At 35.0% G+C, this 18,613-nt stretch overlaps 1 protein-coding gene across 2 annotated transcripts in view; it reads left to right on the top strand.

The window, feature by feature from the left end:
- Positions 1-18,613, top strand: part of Polk (DNA polymerase kappa) — a 93,762-nt gene that overhangs the window by 14,129 nt on the left and 61,020 nt on the right. The window lies entirely within an intron of this gene.

Here is an 18,613-nt window from a genome sequence, read left to right as displayed (position 1 = left end):
TACCTGTAACACCATCTCTCCAGAGCCTAAGGCGGGAGGATTGCTATGAGGTCAAGGTCAGCCTGGGCTATCTGGGCTCCAAAGTGAGTTCAAGGACAGTCTGAACTGTACAGTAAGATCCTGTCTTAAAAATAAAACAAAACAAAACAAAAAACTTGCCAAATAATAATCTTTCCTGGAGTGCTATAAAAAATGTGATGTACTACATTGTCTATTGATTCATTATTTTCTAGCATTCTATTATCTGAGAATCCTGGCAATAATTATGCATATAAAACAGATGCATATTTAATAATTAATATTATTATTAATGACCAAGTAAAGATTTAAAATTACCTGTCACCGAGTAGGTGTTCAGTAGATCTTTGTAAGTAAGTTCATTGGTGATTGAAAGGAGCCTATAAAAATTGCAGTTAACAAAGCCCAGAAAGAAATCACCAGTATGATTGCAATTAATGAGACCAAAGAACCAAATTTCATCACAGCTTTCTGTGAGGAGGTTGTATTTATCGAGGACCTTCTCAAGATCATCTACTGTTTTAGATTCATTAAGTTTATTATTTACTCTTCACAAAAGTCTTTTAAGATATGCATTATCTTTATTTTATATATAAAGAAATTAAGTTACCAAAGGTAAAAATCTAGCCTAGACGTTGGGCCTTCGAAGGTTGTACTATATATTTTATTATGTGTAGAAGTGATTTTAGATTTTTTTTAAAAGACAAAAGGTTATCACCCTAAATGATTTTAAATGATTAAACATTTTAAGTTATCCAAGCCTAGCCTGGGTAACTTAAATACTTTAGCAAGACCACCTCAAAACAAAAAGAGAGCAAAGAGAGCTGGAGATGGAGCTGAGTGCAATAGCCCTGAGTACACTCCCCCCAAAAAAGTTTGTTTTTTTTTTTTTTTGTCTTTTTCCTTTTTATCGGTACCGGGGATGGAACTCATGACTGCCTGCTTGCAAGGCAGGCGCTTATGCCGCTGAGCTAAATTCCCAGCCCCCCAAAAAAGTATTTTCAATCATTTTATGTATAATCATTAAGGAAAATGTAGCAGATAATTTTGGTTTGTTTTTTGTTTGTTTGTTTTTTTGAGACAGGGTCTCACAATGCAGTTCAGGCTGGCCTTGAACTCACTTTGTAGCTCCAGGCTGGCCTCCGTAATTCATAGCAATTCTCTTGCCTCAGCCTCCCAAGTGCTGGGATTGCAGGCATGTGCCACCATGCTGGTTATACATACATTTTTAAATTGCATTAGCATTACCTAGTGTACATTTTTTTTCTTGCTAGTGTATATGAACAACTCTGTGTTCTAATTATCCAGAAATAATTTAAATAACCTCTAGAACCCTTTTGTTCCATGTCAGTAAAATAATAACATTGATAACCTTTTATACTGTATAAAATAATCATTGTCATTTAGTATCTTTTATATTCTTGAGCCATTTTATGAATAATTTTAGAATAATATAAGAAATATTTTTACGATTTTAGATTGTAAAAAGAATCAAAACAATGCAAACATGTTATGGCTTGTGTCTAGGTCTCTCTCTCCCCCCGCCCCCACACACAGCTTCATGTGCTCTTTGGAGGGGCTTCATGGAGGTGGCTAGATCTTGGTTGTGTGACGTGGATATTGTATCCTGATTAGTCCCCTAGTTGAATTAGAGTGGTCTGGGTATGGCTGCATGGATTTACTGGAGCAGGAAGCCCCACCCTGGCTGTGGGTGGCACCAATTAATGGGTTTTGTAGTCTGAATAGAATATAAAGGCTGTCAGCATTGTTGCTTTCTGCCTGCCTTCCCATGGATTGTTTCTCTACTGCCATGCCCCTCTGCCATGTTGCCCTGCCTTGGAAGCAGCTGATTTTAGACTTAAACCTCTACAAACTGAATTAAAATAAAATTTTCCTCCTTTAATTGATGGGTGTTGAATATTTTATCCTGGCAAGAGAAACTAAGTGAAACACACCCTTAGAAATCAACTAGTTGCTCATTGACTCTTACGCTTGAACGTGAAACTGTTGATATATAAATAAAAACTCCAGATTTCATATGCATCTTTAATTATTAGGTCCTAGCTAATCACTCTTTCTGCTTTTTATTTCATACATCATCAAAACCCCAAAAGACTGAAAGTCTAGACATTTATAATCCTGTTGATGAGAAGGGAACCATATTCTTTCCTCCTTGATTGCAAACATTTCTTTTGTATATTTATAAGCTGGTATTATAAACCCAATAAATTTCTTTTATATCATCAATTTCTTTTCTGCCCTCTATGTGTATGCATTTGGTTTAAGCACCTGTCTATTTAAAAAACATATCTAGTAACTTTTACTACACATACATCTTGAAGGATGAACAAACACTCTGATATAGCATCCCTTTAGGAAAATGCAATGTTCTGAGTTCCTTTGCAAAATACACCCTGATGAAGTCCTTTCCATTGGATAATTAATTGGACAACAATGTCGTATTTCCTCTTTATCCTTACAAATTCATTGTCTAGTCACTTATTCTAGAGTTTGAGAAAATAGTGTCTCTGAATCATCTGAGAATTCAGTCTGAAACTTTACTTACATGACCAATATCATCAACACAGTCAAGAATGCTGTTTTTCCGTTTGCATTTATCTTCAGATTTGCCTAATAATTTTCAAAGCTCTTCTGTCAGTTTCCTTTTTAACATGATGGGCAGAAAATGAAAAATTGACAACTCTGAAATACATTCAATAAAAGCAACCAAAAAGAAAGAAAGAAAGACAGACTAAAGTAGCTATAGTGGAGTGCACCTTCAATCCAAAATAGCTATAAGCAATGCAGTATAAAAACTGAAGGATGACAGAGTAATGATTTGTGTTCACTACAATTATTCCATTAATTATTTTTAGCAGTTATGCTAAATAATGACTAATTCAAAAGATAATGAAATAACAAAATGTTTAAAATATAAGAAAATTAAGATCCCTAAGATATCATTGTATATCTTCAATTTATATAAGAGTGATATATCCACATAGTAATTGCAATATAGAAAGAATTTTATTAACTACTTTATGAGTAGTGTCTTTGAAAGATATCTAAGAAAGTATAAGATATGAAATATTAACAGTTACAAATAAAGTAGCCCAAACCAGGTGTGGTGGTACATGCCTGTAATCCCAGCACTCAGGAGGCTGAGGTAGGAGGATTTGTGTGAGCTCAAAGCCAGACTGTGCTGCATAGTGAGATCTTGTCTCAAAAAGATCCCCCCCAAAAAAAAGTTACCCAAAGAAGAAACTTAAACATTAAAATTGGACTTCATAGATACACTAAAGTTTAATAAACTGCATTCCTTATGAATTATTTACATTTCCTTTTCCTGGCCCAAATGAAAAGGTTAACCATTGTAATTCATTCCAGAATAATAACAGACTAAATGAGGCATTCCTTATCATGAGGTCAAAGTATATTTTATTATGCTAATTGATTTATCTTTGCTCAGTCTAGTGAAACTTTTGCATTTTAAAATAGAAAATAATGTAACATATATATCAAATATTTCATTTTATTTAAAAAGTTTTTGCTTTAGAGATTATTGTTACCTTTTTGTAGAATGAGCACACAAACTATTTTGTGGTTAAGATTAAATTAAACAGATAACTGTAATTTATCAACTAGTGATTTCTTAGTGTTTCTTTTTTTTGAAATTCTGTAGTCTACCCTTTTTTCTGATTTGCTTTTTTTCTCTAAAAAAATAAATCATAATTGAAACAGCTTTTGTAGGTAACATTCTTTTTAAAGGGGGCTGGGGCTTTTTAAGTCTTGGAAACCCTTTTTTCCTCAGTCAAGGGTTTATTTTGGAAAAATAGAAAAAAATGTAAATGTATGCAGCATGGGAGTGGTTGATGGGTCAGAGAAGGCAGCATTACTGCATGCTGAAGACAAATGCACCAGATGTTAATAAAGACAGCTGAAGAGGAAGCAGAGGTTTCCTCAGGGAAAGTGTTCATGGAAAGCACAGGAACCTGAGTTATAGCTCTGTTCTTTGAAGGAAGTGGTGGAAATGGACAGCATGAATAGATTCAAACCCAAATTACCTCTCTTTAATGCTTGATAGTGGAGCCAATCTCTTAACCCATCTGAAAGCAATCTAGGTTTAAAATTCTAGAAGAGTCGAGTTTACTTGGCTGTTATCCTTCCTTTGGATCTTGGAGAAAAGCCAGTGTTGTCAGCAAACATCTGTTTTATCATGTGGAATCACTGCACTATAGAAGAAAGATAGTTATTTTATTACTTTAGGAATATGAAATAGGTTAAAATATATTTTAGGTTTTTGAGAAATGTTTGTTTTCAATATGGAGGAGTAAGCTGCTATACATAAATTCTACAAAAAGTTCAAAGTCCATTACTTTGAGCTTTTTGAGAGCTCTAGAGAATGAACAGCAATATTTTAGAGGGCATTAGAACTTGGAAGAAGTGACCCTTACAGAGTAAGAGTCTTACTTATTTTACAGTTTTGTCTTATGGGCAGTCCCAATGTGATGCAATTAAAATTCCAGGAGAAAACTTACCATCCATTTTTCTGGATAAACCAGTGCAAGGAGGCTGGAGCAACAAAGGCTACCGGAGAGTAGGGAGTGAATCCAGCAAGTGAAATAGAATTTCTAAATGCCATATACCAGATAGGCTTCTCCTAGGTCTCTGGCTGGCCTATATCTGCATGTCCCAAGGAAACAAAACAGTCTGAATGGACATCTGAGCCTCTGTCTCCTCACCAAACCTGAGTTTTCAGTTCAGTTGCCTATTAAAAACATGAACATAGAAGTATATAACAACACATACTTCTCATAACAATATTCACAGTATCAAGGATATAATATAAATTATAAGCCTGGAATAACGAGAACTGTTTTTCAAAAGAAAAGGCAAGATGTCAACCCCAAGACCATGTAGATATTGAAGTTATCTGACCTTTTTTTATCTGACAGACTACAGTAACTTTAAAAGCTACATTTATTGAAGTAAAGCAGTATGTTTGCATGCCGAAAGAGAAATTTCAGCAAAACTAAATATAAAAATAACCAAATGGAATTTTTTAGAACTAAAAGAAATCTGAAATAAAAAATGAAGATTTTTGGTTGGGCCGAATGACAAAATCTTGACTGAGGAATTGGTCTGTCTTCTTCAAGATAGAGAATATTAGTCATGTTTCCTATCTCAGGGAAATACTTAAAACCCACAATTTGAAGCAGAAGAGGTTAAATTTGGTTCATGGTTTCAGAGGCTTCATTCCATGATCTGTTGTCTCCGAGGCAGAAACATCACGATGGCAGGGAATGCTGGAGTGAAACATAAGCAGAAGACAGCACCAGAGAGGAAGGGGTCACAGGCTAGATATGGTACCCAAGGCCACACCTCCATGACCCACCCAGTCACACCCAGAAGTGTGCTTTACCAATCCACTGGAGAGCATTCAAGCCAATCAAAATTGATAATCCAGTTTGTCACATGGAATTTTTTTAAAAATCTAAAGAAGGGAAAGATAAAGATTAAAAAATAATAATATAAAAAGTAGAAACTCAAGTACTGACAAAGTAATACAAAAAAGTAACATAAAGCTCCAAAAGGAAAGGACATGGGAGGAAAAAAGAACTATTAATAGTGACCAAAATCTTCTCAAATTAGGAAAACATTTACATATTAAGGAAGCTTGGAGGACCTCAGATAGTGTAAGTACAAAGTATTCAATGCAGAATAAGTACAAAGATCCATGATGGTCAAGCAGAAAATCTTGAAGACAGATTAAAATGACAACTTACATAATGAAACAGTGTGAATGCTTATGGCCTTAACAGAAAACAATGGAGTAATATTAAAATACAAAAACTAAATAAATAAAATAACACTGTCTGTGATAGATTGACAACTGTTGATCAACTTGTAACACCCAATTAAACTGAATCAGCGTGGTGCTGGGTATGGATGGCCCACCTGAGGGTTGTGGCCAACAACAAGAAAAGGAGAGCTGGAGAGATTGTGTTCTTGGTTCTCCTGTTGCTGTTGGTTCTCTTGGAGGAACTTATCAAACTTCTTTCCCAATAAGAACTTGGCTGTTCTCATTGTCAGAGGAGCTCGGGACCTTGATGTTGCTGGGAATGGCTGCCATTCACTTTGGGGGAACTCTGGTCCTTACTATGAGCATCACTTCCTGATTCTGGAGGGGAAGATGGTGTGCTGTTCATTCTCCAAGAGAAGTTTGTCACACTGGCTTCCTAATATGTGCTCAACTTTTCTCATCATCAGAGGAGCTCAGGACCTTGTTGTCACTGAGGACGGCTGTGGTACTTTTCAGGGGAGCTCTGGTTCTTACATTGAGTGTTGTGTCCTGGCTCTAGTGCAGATCCCTCAGCTTGCTGACACAGATCCTTCATACCACTGGCACAGACTTCTAGCTTCCACCACTAACCTTTGGGCCTTCCCAGGGCAGATCTGTGAAACAGACTTGCGTGAGTCATTGTTATGGGCTCTAGGCCTCCAGCTGGACTCATGGAGGGGGGACTGCCATGGGCTCTAGGTCTTCATCTGGACTTGTACATGACATTGCTATGGCATCCAGGCCCTCAGCTGGATTCTTTGGGTCTTTAACATGTGGACAGATTTCCTGTACAGTTTTTATATTTGACTCTTTGGATGACTATAATAAAATAAGCCTCTAAATTATGTGTCCTGTATTAAATTGTTTCCCTTGCAAACCCTAACTACAACACTGACTGTCCATTCTGTATCCAATGAAAATCTCTTTTGAGAATGAAGATAAGATTTATCTCTGAGGCAGTGGTGTTACATATTTACATACCAATTGAAAATGTGGGCTCTAAAGACAAATCTGGGTTTAAATTTTGGCTTGGTTACCTCATGTGATTGTAGATAAATTATGTAAATCCCGAAAGCCTCAATTTTCTTATGTATTTTATTAATAGATAATGTATTGAATGACCTAAATTAGGGAATAATCATGAGTAATGAGAGAATGCTTCTTGAGCACTTGGTACTTGATTGGCCTATGATGAATAGAAAATATTGGTTATTACTTATTTATACATATTCTTAGCTTTTATAGCAAGTGTAGTCAGCCTTAATGGAAACTGATGTTTTCTATTTTCTGTTTCACTTTTTTCCCCAACTTTGAAGAGGTTGCCTGTAAGTTGAGATGAAATCACTATCAGTATTATGAAAGAGAAATCATTTTTGCTGCTCCATTGCCTTCTACAAAAATAACACTTAGGAAGTTCTCATTTTTAGTAAAAGTAATATGGGGAAAAACAAATTCCTTCTCTTAAACAATTTCAGATCCTCGTTAAGTAAAATGTACAGTGTGAAATTTTACCCCACCTTCCATTTGACCCTTATTATACTCTTTTATATACCTTCTTTTTTTCTTTGCTTTTGTTTTTCTCAAAGTATTTTGAAAACTGTAATTTACCGAGTTGGAGGCAGACTTCTGCTTTAAATGTGAATATTTTAAAACCTAAGCCAGTTTTTTTCAATTTGAAGTAGAAGTATTGGAGTAGGTAAGAGTCAGTGAGGGACATTGTTCCTTTGTCGGTTCAATTTGAGTTTTAATGCTAATAAACATAAACATAAGATATTCTCTTGGACTTTTTTCTGCATTTTCTTTGAACAGTAGTGATATTTTCCAATATGGTGGGCTTCTTAAAATATAATTACCGAGAATAAAACAATTTCCAAGCAAAATACAATCCTTTATATAGACCTAAAAAGAGTCAAATAATTATGTTATTCTCTGTTCTGGTTGTTGAAAAGCTTAAGATATAATTTCATGCTCAGTCAAATCAGCTATTTTGACTTTATTGAAACAAGTCAGATAGGCAAAGAGGAGATAGGCATATTTATAGCAATTTTTTTCATAATGAGAAATAGTCTAACTGCTATCATCAGGGACCTTTAAGTAAAATATGGCCCAACCATACAATGTAATACCATACAGACATGAAAATGATGTTATAATTTTGAAAGTATCAGGCAAAGATATTGGAACAATAAATAATTTCAGCAAATCCCCCAAAAAGGATAAACTCAAATGCCCAGGAATATCATAATGGCATGGGAAAATGCCCTCAAGACAGTCTTTTTTTTTTTTTTTTTTTTTCTTTTTGAGACAGGGTCTTGCTATGCAGTTCAGGCTGGCCTTGAGCTCACTTTGTAGCCCAGGCTGATCTTGAACTCACAATGATCCTTCTGCCTCAGCTCCCGAGTGCTGGGATTACAAGCATGAGCCACCACGCCCAGCTAAGACAGTCTTAAATGAAGAGAATATACTAATATAAAACAGTATGTAGAATGAAATCAAGAGGGTTCTAAATGTAGTTATAGTATGTATACATAGAAAATTATGAAAGAAAAATGGGATGCTGCAGCTCTGTAATTATTTAAATATAAATCCATGATTAGGAGGGGCAAACACAGGTTCCAAAGCACCTATGTTAGCATGATCATATTTTTGTAGAAAATAGACATAGAAAAAAGTCATAAATGAAGTATCCTGTATTACTATTGGACTGGGCCTGGTGGTGCCTGCCTGTAATCCCAGCACTTGGGTGGGTAAGGCAGGAGGACCACTACAAGTTCAAGGCCAGCCTAGACTACATAGGGAGACCACGTCTCAAAAGTTAAATAAGTAAATAAAGATTTTCCACTCTATACCAGTATATATTAATTTTTCTTTTATGCATTCCTGTATAAAATATTTTTGCAGCAACCATGAACTTTAATCATTAGGATAAATGTTGAAGACATTCTAAGTATTTAGCGAAATTGCTAACTACAAAATATAAAGTTGTATGTCTTCATGGCTTACAAATAGTGCAAATTATCCTGTAATATATATAAATGAAATATATACTGAAGTATATTGGGAACATCTAGACTGAAATAAAGTAAAATACTTACATTTCTATTATATATGTACACAAGAGAAGCATTTTTAAAAATATCAACATATACCTGTAGATAAAATTGTATTTCCTACCTAGTTTTATGTGTCAGTAAATATATCAGCAGATAAGTTTAAAAAAAGGCCTTAAATCATGGTTCTTACAAATTTAAATGCAAAGACGAAAAAAACCTTTGCCTTTTATGAATAATGCTTTCCCTTCTTGCTTGAAGCAAATATATTTAGCGCTTTAGTCTTTAACAGTTAATGTATACCTGAGTTTTTTGGGAAATCAATGCCTGGTAAAAATTAACATTTGATTATTGAAGAAATTGCCTTTGGATTACTGTGAGGATCTATGCTTGATCCCCAAATATATTTTCTTACTATAATATTTCTCACCTTTCAGGATACTCAGTAAGCCTTGTTTGCTAATATTTCATGAATAACTCCATCCTCCATATGGGGACTAATATTTTATACTAATATTTCATGAATAACTCCATCCATATGGGGACTGAATCTAAGACTATTCAAGACTTTAAGAGAGGTTTCAACTTTGGCTATAAATTGTTTTATGAAGATTTATCGTATTCAAACCACTTGATTTTATTTTTGTCATCAGTATGCAAGATGACTATTCCTTCTTTTCTGTATGAATCTACTAATTTTATATTTTACTCTTTATAATACAGTAGCTAAATATAAGTACTTCAGGCTGGGGATTTAGCTCAGTGGCATAAGCCCCTGCCTGGCAAGCATGAGATTGTGAGTTCAATCCTCAGTACCAAAAAAAAAAGAAAGAAAGAAAAAAAAAAAAGAATCATTTGGGGCTGGGGATTTAGCTCAGTGCCTCAAGTGCTTGCCTGGTAAGCACAAGATAATAAGTTCGATCCCTGGAACCAAACACACAAACAAAAAACAGGAAAAAAAAAATATAAGTACTTTGACTTCAGACTTGAAATACAATACCAGATATTCCAGCTATTAACCAAAATTACATTCAAGTTACCTACTAAATCTGTACATCAATTTCTTATTAGCTAACTAATGTAAAATACTGTAAAATCTAAGCTTTTTCAGTAATTGTAGTTAGAAAAATTTAATTGAGGTATTATCATTAATTTTATACCTTTACATATAATCTGCTTATTATTTATTCTGTATCAGTTTCTGTTCCCTTTAAGTTTACATTTTAGTTGTTCTAAGCACTGCAAAAACTACTGCTTTGCAGTTTTTTCGCACATAGTCCAAAAAGAATAAATTATTTAGCATAAGTTATTCTGTTCACCAATTTATTGTGTTAAATTTTCACTTTATTCAAATGAAAAGTCTTGTATACAGTTGTTTATGTCAATGCAACTCAAAATATGGATCAAAGCTTATTATGAGATATGTATATATGTATATATGAATATGTATTTTCTTAGATACTTTTCTCTCATTACTGAAAGAATTTTTACCTAACACTGAAAGTTAAAGGAAGAAAGGTTTATTTAGCTCAGTTGTGGAGGTTTCAGTTCATAATCAGTTGGTTCCAAGGCAAGTGGCTTGGCAAAGGAGCATCAGCAGATCAGTAACAAAACAAAACAAAACAGAAATCACCTTAAATCATGGTTCCTACAAATTTGAATGCAAAGACAAAATACCTTGCCTTTTATGAATAATGCTTTCCCTTCTTGCTTGAAGCAAAAATATCTAGCTCTTTAGTCTTTAACAGTTGATGTATACCTGAGTTTTTTTTTGGAAATCAATGAGATTAATCAATGAAATTAATCAAGAGAACAGTTCATGGCACCCACAAAATAGTAAAAGCAGCAAGGGAGAGAGACAAGACTATCTCTTGTCTTGTATGCAGGCTACCCACCCGAGGACAGGTGTAGCACTCATACCCTTAATACAAACCTGAACTATGCCAAACCAATCAGTGAGCTGATTTACTAATCACACAACCTTAATCCCAGCATCACACAATCTAGATTTAGCACCTCCAAAAAATCCCTATGATCACATGAGGCTTTGGGAAATATTTGAAAATCAATCTGGGTACAGTTTAGCTGGTTCACTTTGTTCATGAAGTTATAGTTAAACTATTCCAGAATTATAGTCTTCACTAAAGACCTGGCCGAGGGAGGAACCACTTTCCAAACTTTCATATGACTTCAGAGGTCTCGCAGTGGCAGCTGACATCCCCAGTGTGAATGATTCAAGAGCTTGCAACATGCAAATCACACTCTTTGTGACCCATGTTGAATGTAACAGCCCGTCATTTCTGCTTCTACTCATGAGAGATGTCACTTAATTACACATTATGGTAGTTTATTTTATCTTTTTCTTATTTTTTCTAGCATCTGTACTACACTTAATATGATTGTTTTAATAGTATCAGGAAATGTATTTAAATGTATTCATTTAAAAGCCAATATTGTTTCTTAGTGTACTTTGTAAGATAGAAATAATGCTTCATATGCAAAAGGTTATTGTCAACATTTGACCAATTTCATGATGCTATACCATGTACATGTTTAATAATTGTCAAAATTAACTTTAATGACCTAGCATGGTGATGCATACTTGTAATCTCAGCATCGCGAGGCAAAGGCAGGAGGATCACTGTGAGTTCAAGGCCAGCCTGGGCTACATAGTGTGGTTAAGGCCAGAAGTACATAGCCAGGATCTACACAGGCAAGATCCTGTTTTAAGAAAAGAAAATTAACCTTAAAAAATTTATTGACATTGGACAAGTAGCATTAACTTAGTAAGATATGCAAGTGTTCTAATCCCATTACAATTTAAGGTTCTGGAATCCAATCAATTTAATCAATTTAAACACTTTTTTGGTGGTGCTCAAGATCAAACCCACCTGGGTCTTGCATATGCTAAGCAAGTACTGTGCCCCTGTGATACGCTTCAGCCCTGAGCTCTTTTTAATGAAGATAAATAATTTTTCTTAAGCTTTTAGAAACTTATACTCACAGTCAGAACCAATAAGAATATTCTTTATTGTTTCTAGTACACATATATTCAAAAATTAATACCTAATGTTGATAATATGGAATGTTGAATTGGACCTCATGTGCTCAGCGTAACTCAGCACTATCTATCAAAAGTCACTAACTATAACATATACAGAAACACTTTATATTAATTGAGCCTGACAAATAAATGATTTTTCAAGGCAGGCACTTATGCCACTGAGCTAAATCCCCAGCCCCAAATAAATGATTTTTAAGGGAGTTGATTTGACCTTTTACTTCCATAAAGTTAAGTAATGTGGGGGGGGGGTGAGTCCAGGTGTGCAGACATGTATATGGTTTTTGTGTTTTTTTGGTTTTATTTAATGAAGATTTTTGTTCTCTATAATTTCTTAAATTACTTATGTGCCAATATTTAAAAACAGGCATACAAACTTATTCATATTTTACAAAGTAAAAATGAAAGTGAGAGGAGAGAACCCACATTTGTTCTGTGTTTATTATGTGTTTTTACGGTGCTGGCACTCATACATGTTATCACTCATTTATTTATTTATTTATTTTTAATTTTTTTTTTTGTCTTTTTCTTTTTTTATCGGTACCGGGGATCGAACTCGCGACTGCCTGCTTGCAAGGCAGGCACTTATGCCGCTGAGCTAAATCCCCAGCCCTGTTATCACTCATTTAAACCTGAGCAACCCTGGAAAATGCGTTTGAAAAACCAGTATATTAAGACTCACAGACTTTGAAATCACATGAATTGGCCAAGAGGCACAAGTAGTTAAATTTCAATGTTTAAAATTAAAGCTGGTAAAAGACAAAAAAAAAAAAAAAAAAAAAAAAATTAAAGCTGGTATTGTTTCTCTGCCATGAAGAGTCAAAAGTATAAATAAGGACCAAAATGTAGAATAGGTTTTGTGAAATAGGAAGAATATGTTCAAATGGGTAGAGGAACAAGGGAAAAGGGAAGGGGAGAGGAAAGAAGGGAAAAGTAAAATAATAAATGAGAAAAGGGAAACATGAAACCAAAACTTTTATAAATGGGAGGGGAAGGAGGAGTTGGAGGGAGGGTAGGAGAATGGGAAAAAAACAATTTACATCATGCTCAGGTACAAGTATCTATGATGAGTGTAATCATCATGTGTATTCAAAATATACCAATAAAATTGGATTTAAGAAGAAATAAAAAAGAAAATGCGTCTCCCCCCCTCCCCCGCATAAGTAGATTTAAATCCAGATCTGTCTGGCTTCTTTGTATACATATCAGAAGCCCCAGTATTAGCCAGTTCTCCATTGCTATGGCAAAATAATGGAAATAGAAAATTCATAAGGAGGGAAGATTTATTTCGGCTTGCCATTTCAGAGGTTGAAGTCCATGGTCACTTGACTCCATGGCTTTATGCATATGAGTCCAAACATCATGGCAGGTACTGTGTGGTATAGTTGCTCACCTCCTGGCAGCAAGGAAGGGCCAGAACCTCAGTTTCCCCTTGAAAGGCATGTTCTGGTGACCCCATTTTCTTTGACCAGACCATACCTTTTAAGGATGCCCTCTGCCCTACACCCCACAGGCTAAAAATGGAAAGTTGCCTCTGTGTCTTTTTCCCATCATAAAAAACCAGTGGGCATACAGTTTCAGTGCCTGTGTCTGTTTATGTGTACATGAAGGAATTCAAGAGGGAATGGAAGAGTAAAGCCTTATGATTAGAATTTATGATTTTCTTGGTTTTAAAATATTTTCATTATAAATGGAAATAACAAGGAACTAAGTCTCTGTTAACTTAGTGTTGTTAATTCATTGGATTTAAATTAGTAACAAGAACAGCCTAAACCTTTGTAATCTGTTAAAATATCTAATAATTGAGCATCTGAAAGATTTAATAATAGTATTTATTAATATATGTTAATGTTTTCTGAGTAAACTGTTGAGTTGGGTTATTTATAATGTATTATAAATAGGAAACAAGTGCCAAATAGGAGCTGTTGTTTAGTTTTTCCTATTTGTGCTTCTCATTCTCTCACTCTTCCTCCTTCCCCTATATTCTATTCTTATTAATTACAGGGTACTTTTTGTCTTCTGCTAGATTAATTTCAGGTAACTTTGATCAGTATGCTATACATTTGTGATAATATTTGTTTTATTTAGAGAAAAAAAAGCAAAACAAAAAGGGTAGAAAGAATACAGAATTTCAAAAAATAACAAAAAATCACTAGTTGATAAATTATTGTTATCTTAGAAGAAGTTGTTCAAGTTACAAAATCAAAGCATAAAAAGTGGACAATGTCAGTACAAACTATTCTGTTTGATAAACTAACAAAAACTTAGTATAGTTATGTATTTTGCACACTTACATATACAGTTATATCCTTTAGTGCATTTTCTTGCCCTTTCATATTAAAATATCATATGTTTTGGATCTTATTAGTCCTTCAGTTTATTATTATTAATTTTATACTAGAAAGAATACGATATTTGCAAATGTGAGTCTGATCAGTTTATTATTATTAATTTTATACTAGAAAGAATACGATATTTGCAAATGTGAGTCTGATTTATTTCACTTATGAGGATAGCCTCAAGTTGTCTCCATTTACCTATAAAAGCCTCAAGATCATTCTTTTTATAGCTAATGTTCCATTCTATAACAATACCATGTCTTTTTCATCCATTCTGTGGCTGATAGGCATTTTGGTTGTTTCTAAGATTTAGCTATTACAAATTGCGCTGCTATAAACATGGGTGCACATATATCGCTGTGACATGACTTTTTCAATTTTTCTGGGAAAATACCCAGGAGAGGAATAGCTGGATTGAATGGAAATTTCAATCCTAGTTTTCTGAGGAATCTCCATACTGATTTCCACAGTGGCTGTACCAGTCTACACTCCCAACAGCAGTAGAAAAGTGTTCCTTTTTCCCCCTCATCCTGGCCAACGTTTGTTACCAATTGATTTCTTGATGGCAGCCATTCTTTCCAGAATAAGATAAAATCTCAATGCTGTTTTAATTTGTATTATAATGACCCGTGATGGTGAACATCTCTTCATGTATTTATTTGTCATTTGTATGTCTTCATCTGAGAATTGTATGTTCATCTCAGATGCCCATTTTTGGAGAGAGTCTTTGAATTTGGGGAGCTTGATGTTGTTCAATTCTTTATATGTTTTGTATGTAAGAGCTTAGTCTGAGGGACTGCTGGGTAAAATTCTTTCTCACTGCTTTTCACTTTGTTGGTGATTTCTTTTTGAAGTACAGAAACTTTTTAATAAGATGAGATCCCAGTTGTTGATTCTTTGAAGTATTTCCCATGCAGTTTGTATTTGTTCATGAATTCTCTGCCTACCCCTATGTCTCCAAGATTTTTACCTGTCTTGTCTTCCAGTAGATTTAGTGTTTCTATTTTAATATTTAGATTTTTGATCCATTTTGACTTTGGTGCATGGTGATAGACATGGGTCTAGTTTCAGTCTTCAGCATGTGGAAAGCCAATTTTTCCAACACTTATGATACCATTTACATAGTTCTTTGGGCCTAGTGTAGAGGAACCCTACTTCACTAAAACTTAGAATTCATTCTGAAAAATTCCAAGTTTCCAGACTTGCTACCACCAAAACCAGTAATTTCCCTTGTATTTTTAAGTGTTAGCCTAAAAAGTCTCAGTGGTAGAATGAGACTGAAGAATTTGAGTATTTTCAGAGAAAATGTGCTTTTAAAACCAATACGCTAAACCACAGGGATCCAGAGTTCTTTCCTTTGAGTTGTGCTTTTTAGCTGACATCAAAGACTATATTTTATATCGGGCTATAAAAATGTTTGACCATTTTCCTTTAAAATGATCTTTATCTTAAAGGGACAGATATAAGGAAAATTAGAGATTTTTCACTGCTCTGGAAATTTGACTTAAGTTTAATAATAATAGTGTTAAATGAGAGTTTCTCATGTGCCAGACACCATGATAAGTAATTAAATTATTTGCTGCCCTCACAAAGCTATTAAAAACAAATCACTTTTCATAAAAATAGGGAAAAATTATACTTGGAAATAGCATGTGAACCTCTCTGCTAGGAGCTCCCTTTTAATTTATGGATTTCTTGATGAAGAAATTCACTGAGGTACTAAGGAGAAAAACAAAGATAACTAGGATTAATGAGAACTTTCAGAAATTTGAAAAGATTACAAAAATATCCATAAAATTATAGTATCAAAAGCAATTCAATGCTCAAGTACTCTATGACTATTAATTTTTTTTTGAGACAGTGTCTCCCTGTGTAATTTAGCTGCTCTTGAATGTACTGTATAGTCCAGGCTGGCCTCAGCAATACTCCTATCTCAGCCTCCCGAGTGCTAGGATTATAGACCTGCACCATCATGCTGGCTCTAACACTCCAATTTATTGCTGTATTAATCAAGTTACCCTAAAAATACCTGAGGTAATCCACTTACGATGAGAAAAAGTTTATTTAGATTCACAGTAGTCCATATTTGGTTAGTGCTTTGCTTTGGGCCTATGACAGGTAGCACATCTTGGCATAAACATGGCAAATCAAAACTGCTCATCTCATCAAAATACAGGAAATGAGAGAGAAAAGAGAAGGAAACAGGGTCCCAGAATTGTAGCCCCAACCCATTGATTAATAACTCACACTAGGCCATTTCTCTAAAAGCTTCCACCAACCTTCTGGTATTGCTACCCCAAGCACCAAGCCTTGGGCAACATTCCATATCCAAACCACAGCTACTGTTTTGATCTAATATTTTCATTAACATAAAATTTAGAAAGTAATCAAGCTTCAGTTTAAATATGTAAAATGTCACCACTGAGAAGGTGACATTTAAGCAGTGATTTTAAGGAGTTATGGGAATCTCTAAGAAGGTATCTGACCACCCTCCAGGGAGTGTGAACAGTCAGTGTAAAAAGACCTCAAAGACAGCATGCGTAGCTGAGTGAACAACAGAAAGACGGATGTGACTGTAAAGTAGCAAATGAAAGGGAGACTGTTGGACAACTCTGAGGAAAAACAAAGATCCAGACTGTTTAGGGCTTGGCAGATTGTTTTGAGAACATTGGGGTCATGCTGGAGTACGATGGTGTAGCAGTGACCTGGTCTAACTTGTAATTTAAAAGAACCAGTTTGCTCTGTTACTATTGATACCTATATTTGTAGAGCAAAAGCAAAGGCAGAGAAACTAAAGTGCTTTTGCAATTATCCAGCTGAGAGATAGTGGTATAGTGGTAGTTCAGTTCTCTGGCTGACCTCAAAACCATCCAATTGTTAACAGGGGAGGCGGGGCCACGGGAAGTTTGATTCTCAGCCTGCGAGCCAGTAGGCTCTTGGGAGACACTGACTTATTCTCTCGCTGGTGCGCCTGCAGCTCTCTCCACCTAACAGGAAGAATGGCTGGTTGCTTTCTTGGTTGACTCTCCAAGTTCCAGCATTGCTGATTCTCGGGAAATGCTGACTTGTTCTCTCCCTGGCACACTCGCTTGTAGCTCACTCGCCTTGAGTCCTTAATATGATCCATTTAATTATTTTGAGTTCTTTAAGTATTGTAGATGTTAGTCCTGTCTACTGAATAACTGGCAGTTTTTCCCCCATTCTATAGGTTCTCTTTTCTCTCTGTTGTTTTCCTTGCAGTGTAGAACCTTTGTATTCGGGTATGATCTCGTTTGTTTATTCTTGGTACTGTTTCTTGTGCTGCACAATTCTGTGTATGTAGCACAATTCTTAATAGTCAATATTAAGACTAGCTGCCCATTGTTAAGAGTTTTCTGGCACAATAGAGAAGCAAAAAGTAAAAAAAAAAAAAAAAAGAAAGAAAGAAAAGAAGACAACAGGTTTATTGAGGATGTGGAAAGGAGCACACAACCCATGGTGGTTGGGCTGTCTCCTTCGGCTGGATACAGAGAGGCAGAGGGTTATATGACCTCTGATCAACAGTGGTGCATGGGGCGGACATTGATGATGTGTGAGGAACTGATTGGAATTTTCTTTGTGGGCAAACAGGAAAGGGAGTTACATTTAGGGCTGAAGAAGAAGCAGGAAATGGTAGGTGTTCCCACTTTGACCTTCTGCCATTTTAGACCAGTGCCGTAACTGTACAATAATTTATACTATGGCAAGAACCCTTCATCCATCAATAGATGCATAAATAAAATGTGGTATATATACACAGCTTTTAAAAAGAACAAAAGTATGTCATATGCAGGAAAGTGAGTGAAATCTGAAATCATCATGTTAAGAAAATAAGCCAATCTCAGAAATATAAGTTTTGCGTGTTTCCCTAATACATAAAATCTATAAAAGATGAAAGAAAATAGACTTATTAAGTGAAAGGAAAGTAATAAGGGAAGGGTGTGAAGAAGGTCAGTTAGGGATCAGTACTATCAGAATATGCATGTATGAAAATACCACATTGAAAAACGCTATTTTGTGAAATTACTAGACACTAGTAAAAAAAAAAATTTTTTTTTGTACCATGGATTGAACTCAGGATCGCCTGACAGGCAGGTGCTTATACCGCTGAGCTAAATACCTGGCCCCAAATATATATTTTTAAAAGAATGACTCCAAGATTATTTGCAGGAACAATTGAAAGGGATTAGAGTTTTCCTTAACTGACATGACGAAAGCAGCAAATAAAGTTGATTTAGGATATGGAAGCAGATGAGATCAATTTTGGAACTGTGTTAAATTTGAA

The sequence above is a fragment of the Cavia porcellus genome, unplaced genomic scaffold (assembly GCF_034190915.1).
Source record: "Cavia porcellus strain 051 isolate PalLab524CR breed Dunkin Hartley unplaced genomic scaffold, mCavPor4.1 scaffold_11, whole genome shotgun sequence".
In the NCBI taxonomy this organism is placed as follows: Eukaryota; Metazoa; Chordata; class Mammalia; order Rodentia; family Caviidae; genus Cavia; species Cavia porcellus.
Note: the sequence above shows the minus strand (reverse complement) of the source record. Positions and strands in the feature narration are given on the sequence as shown.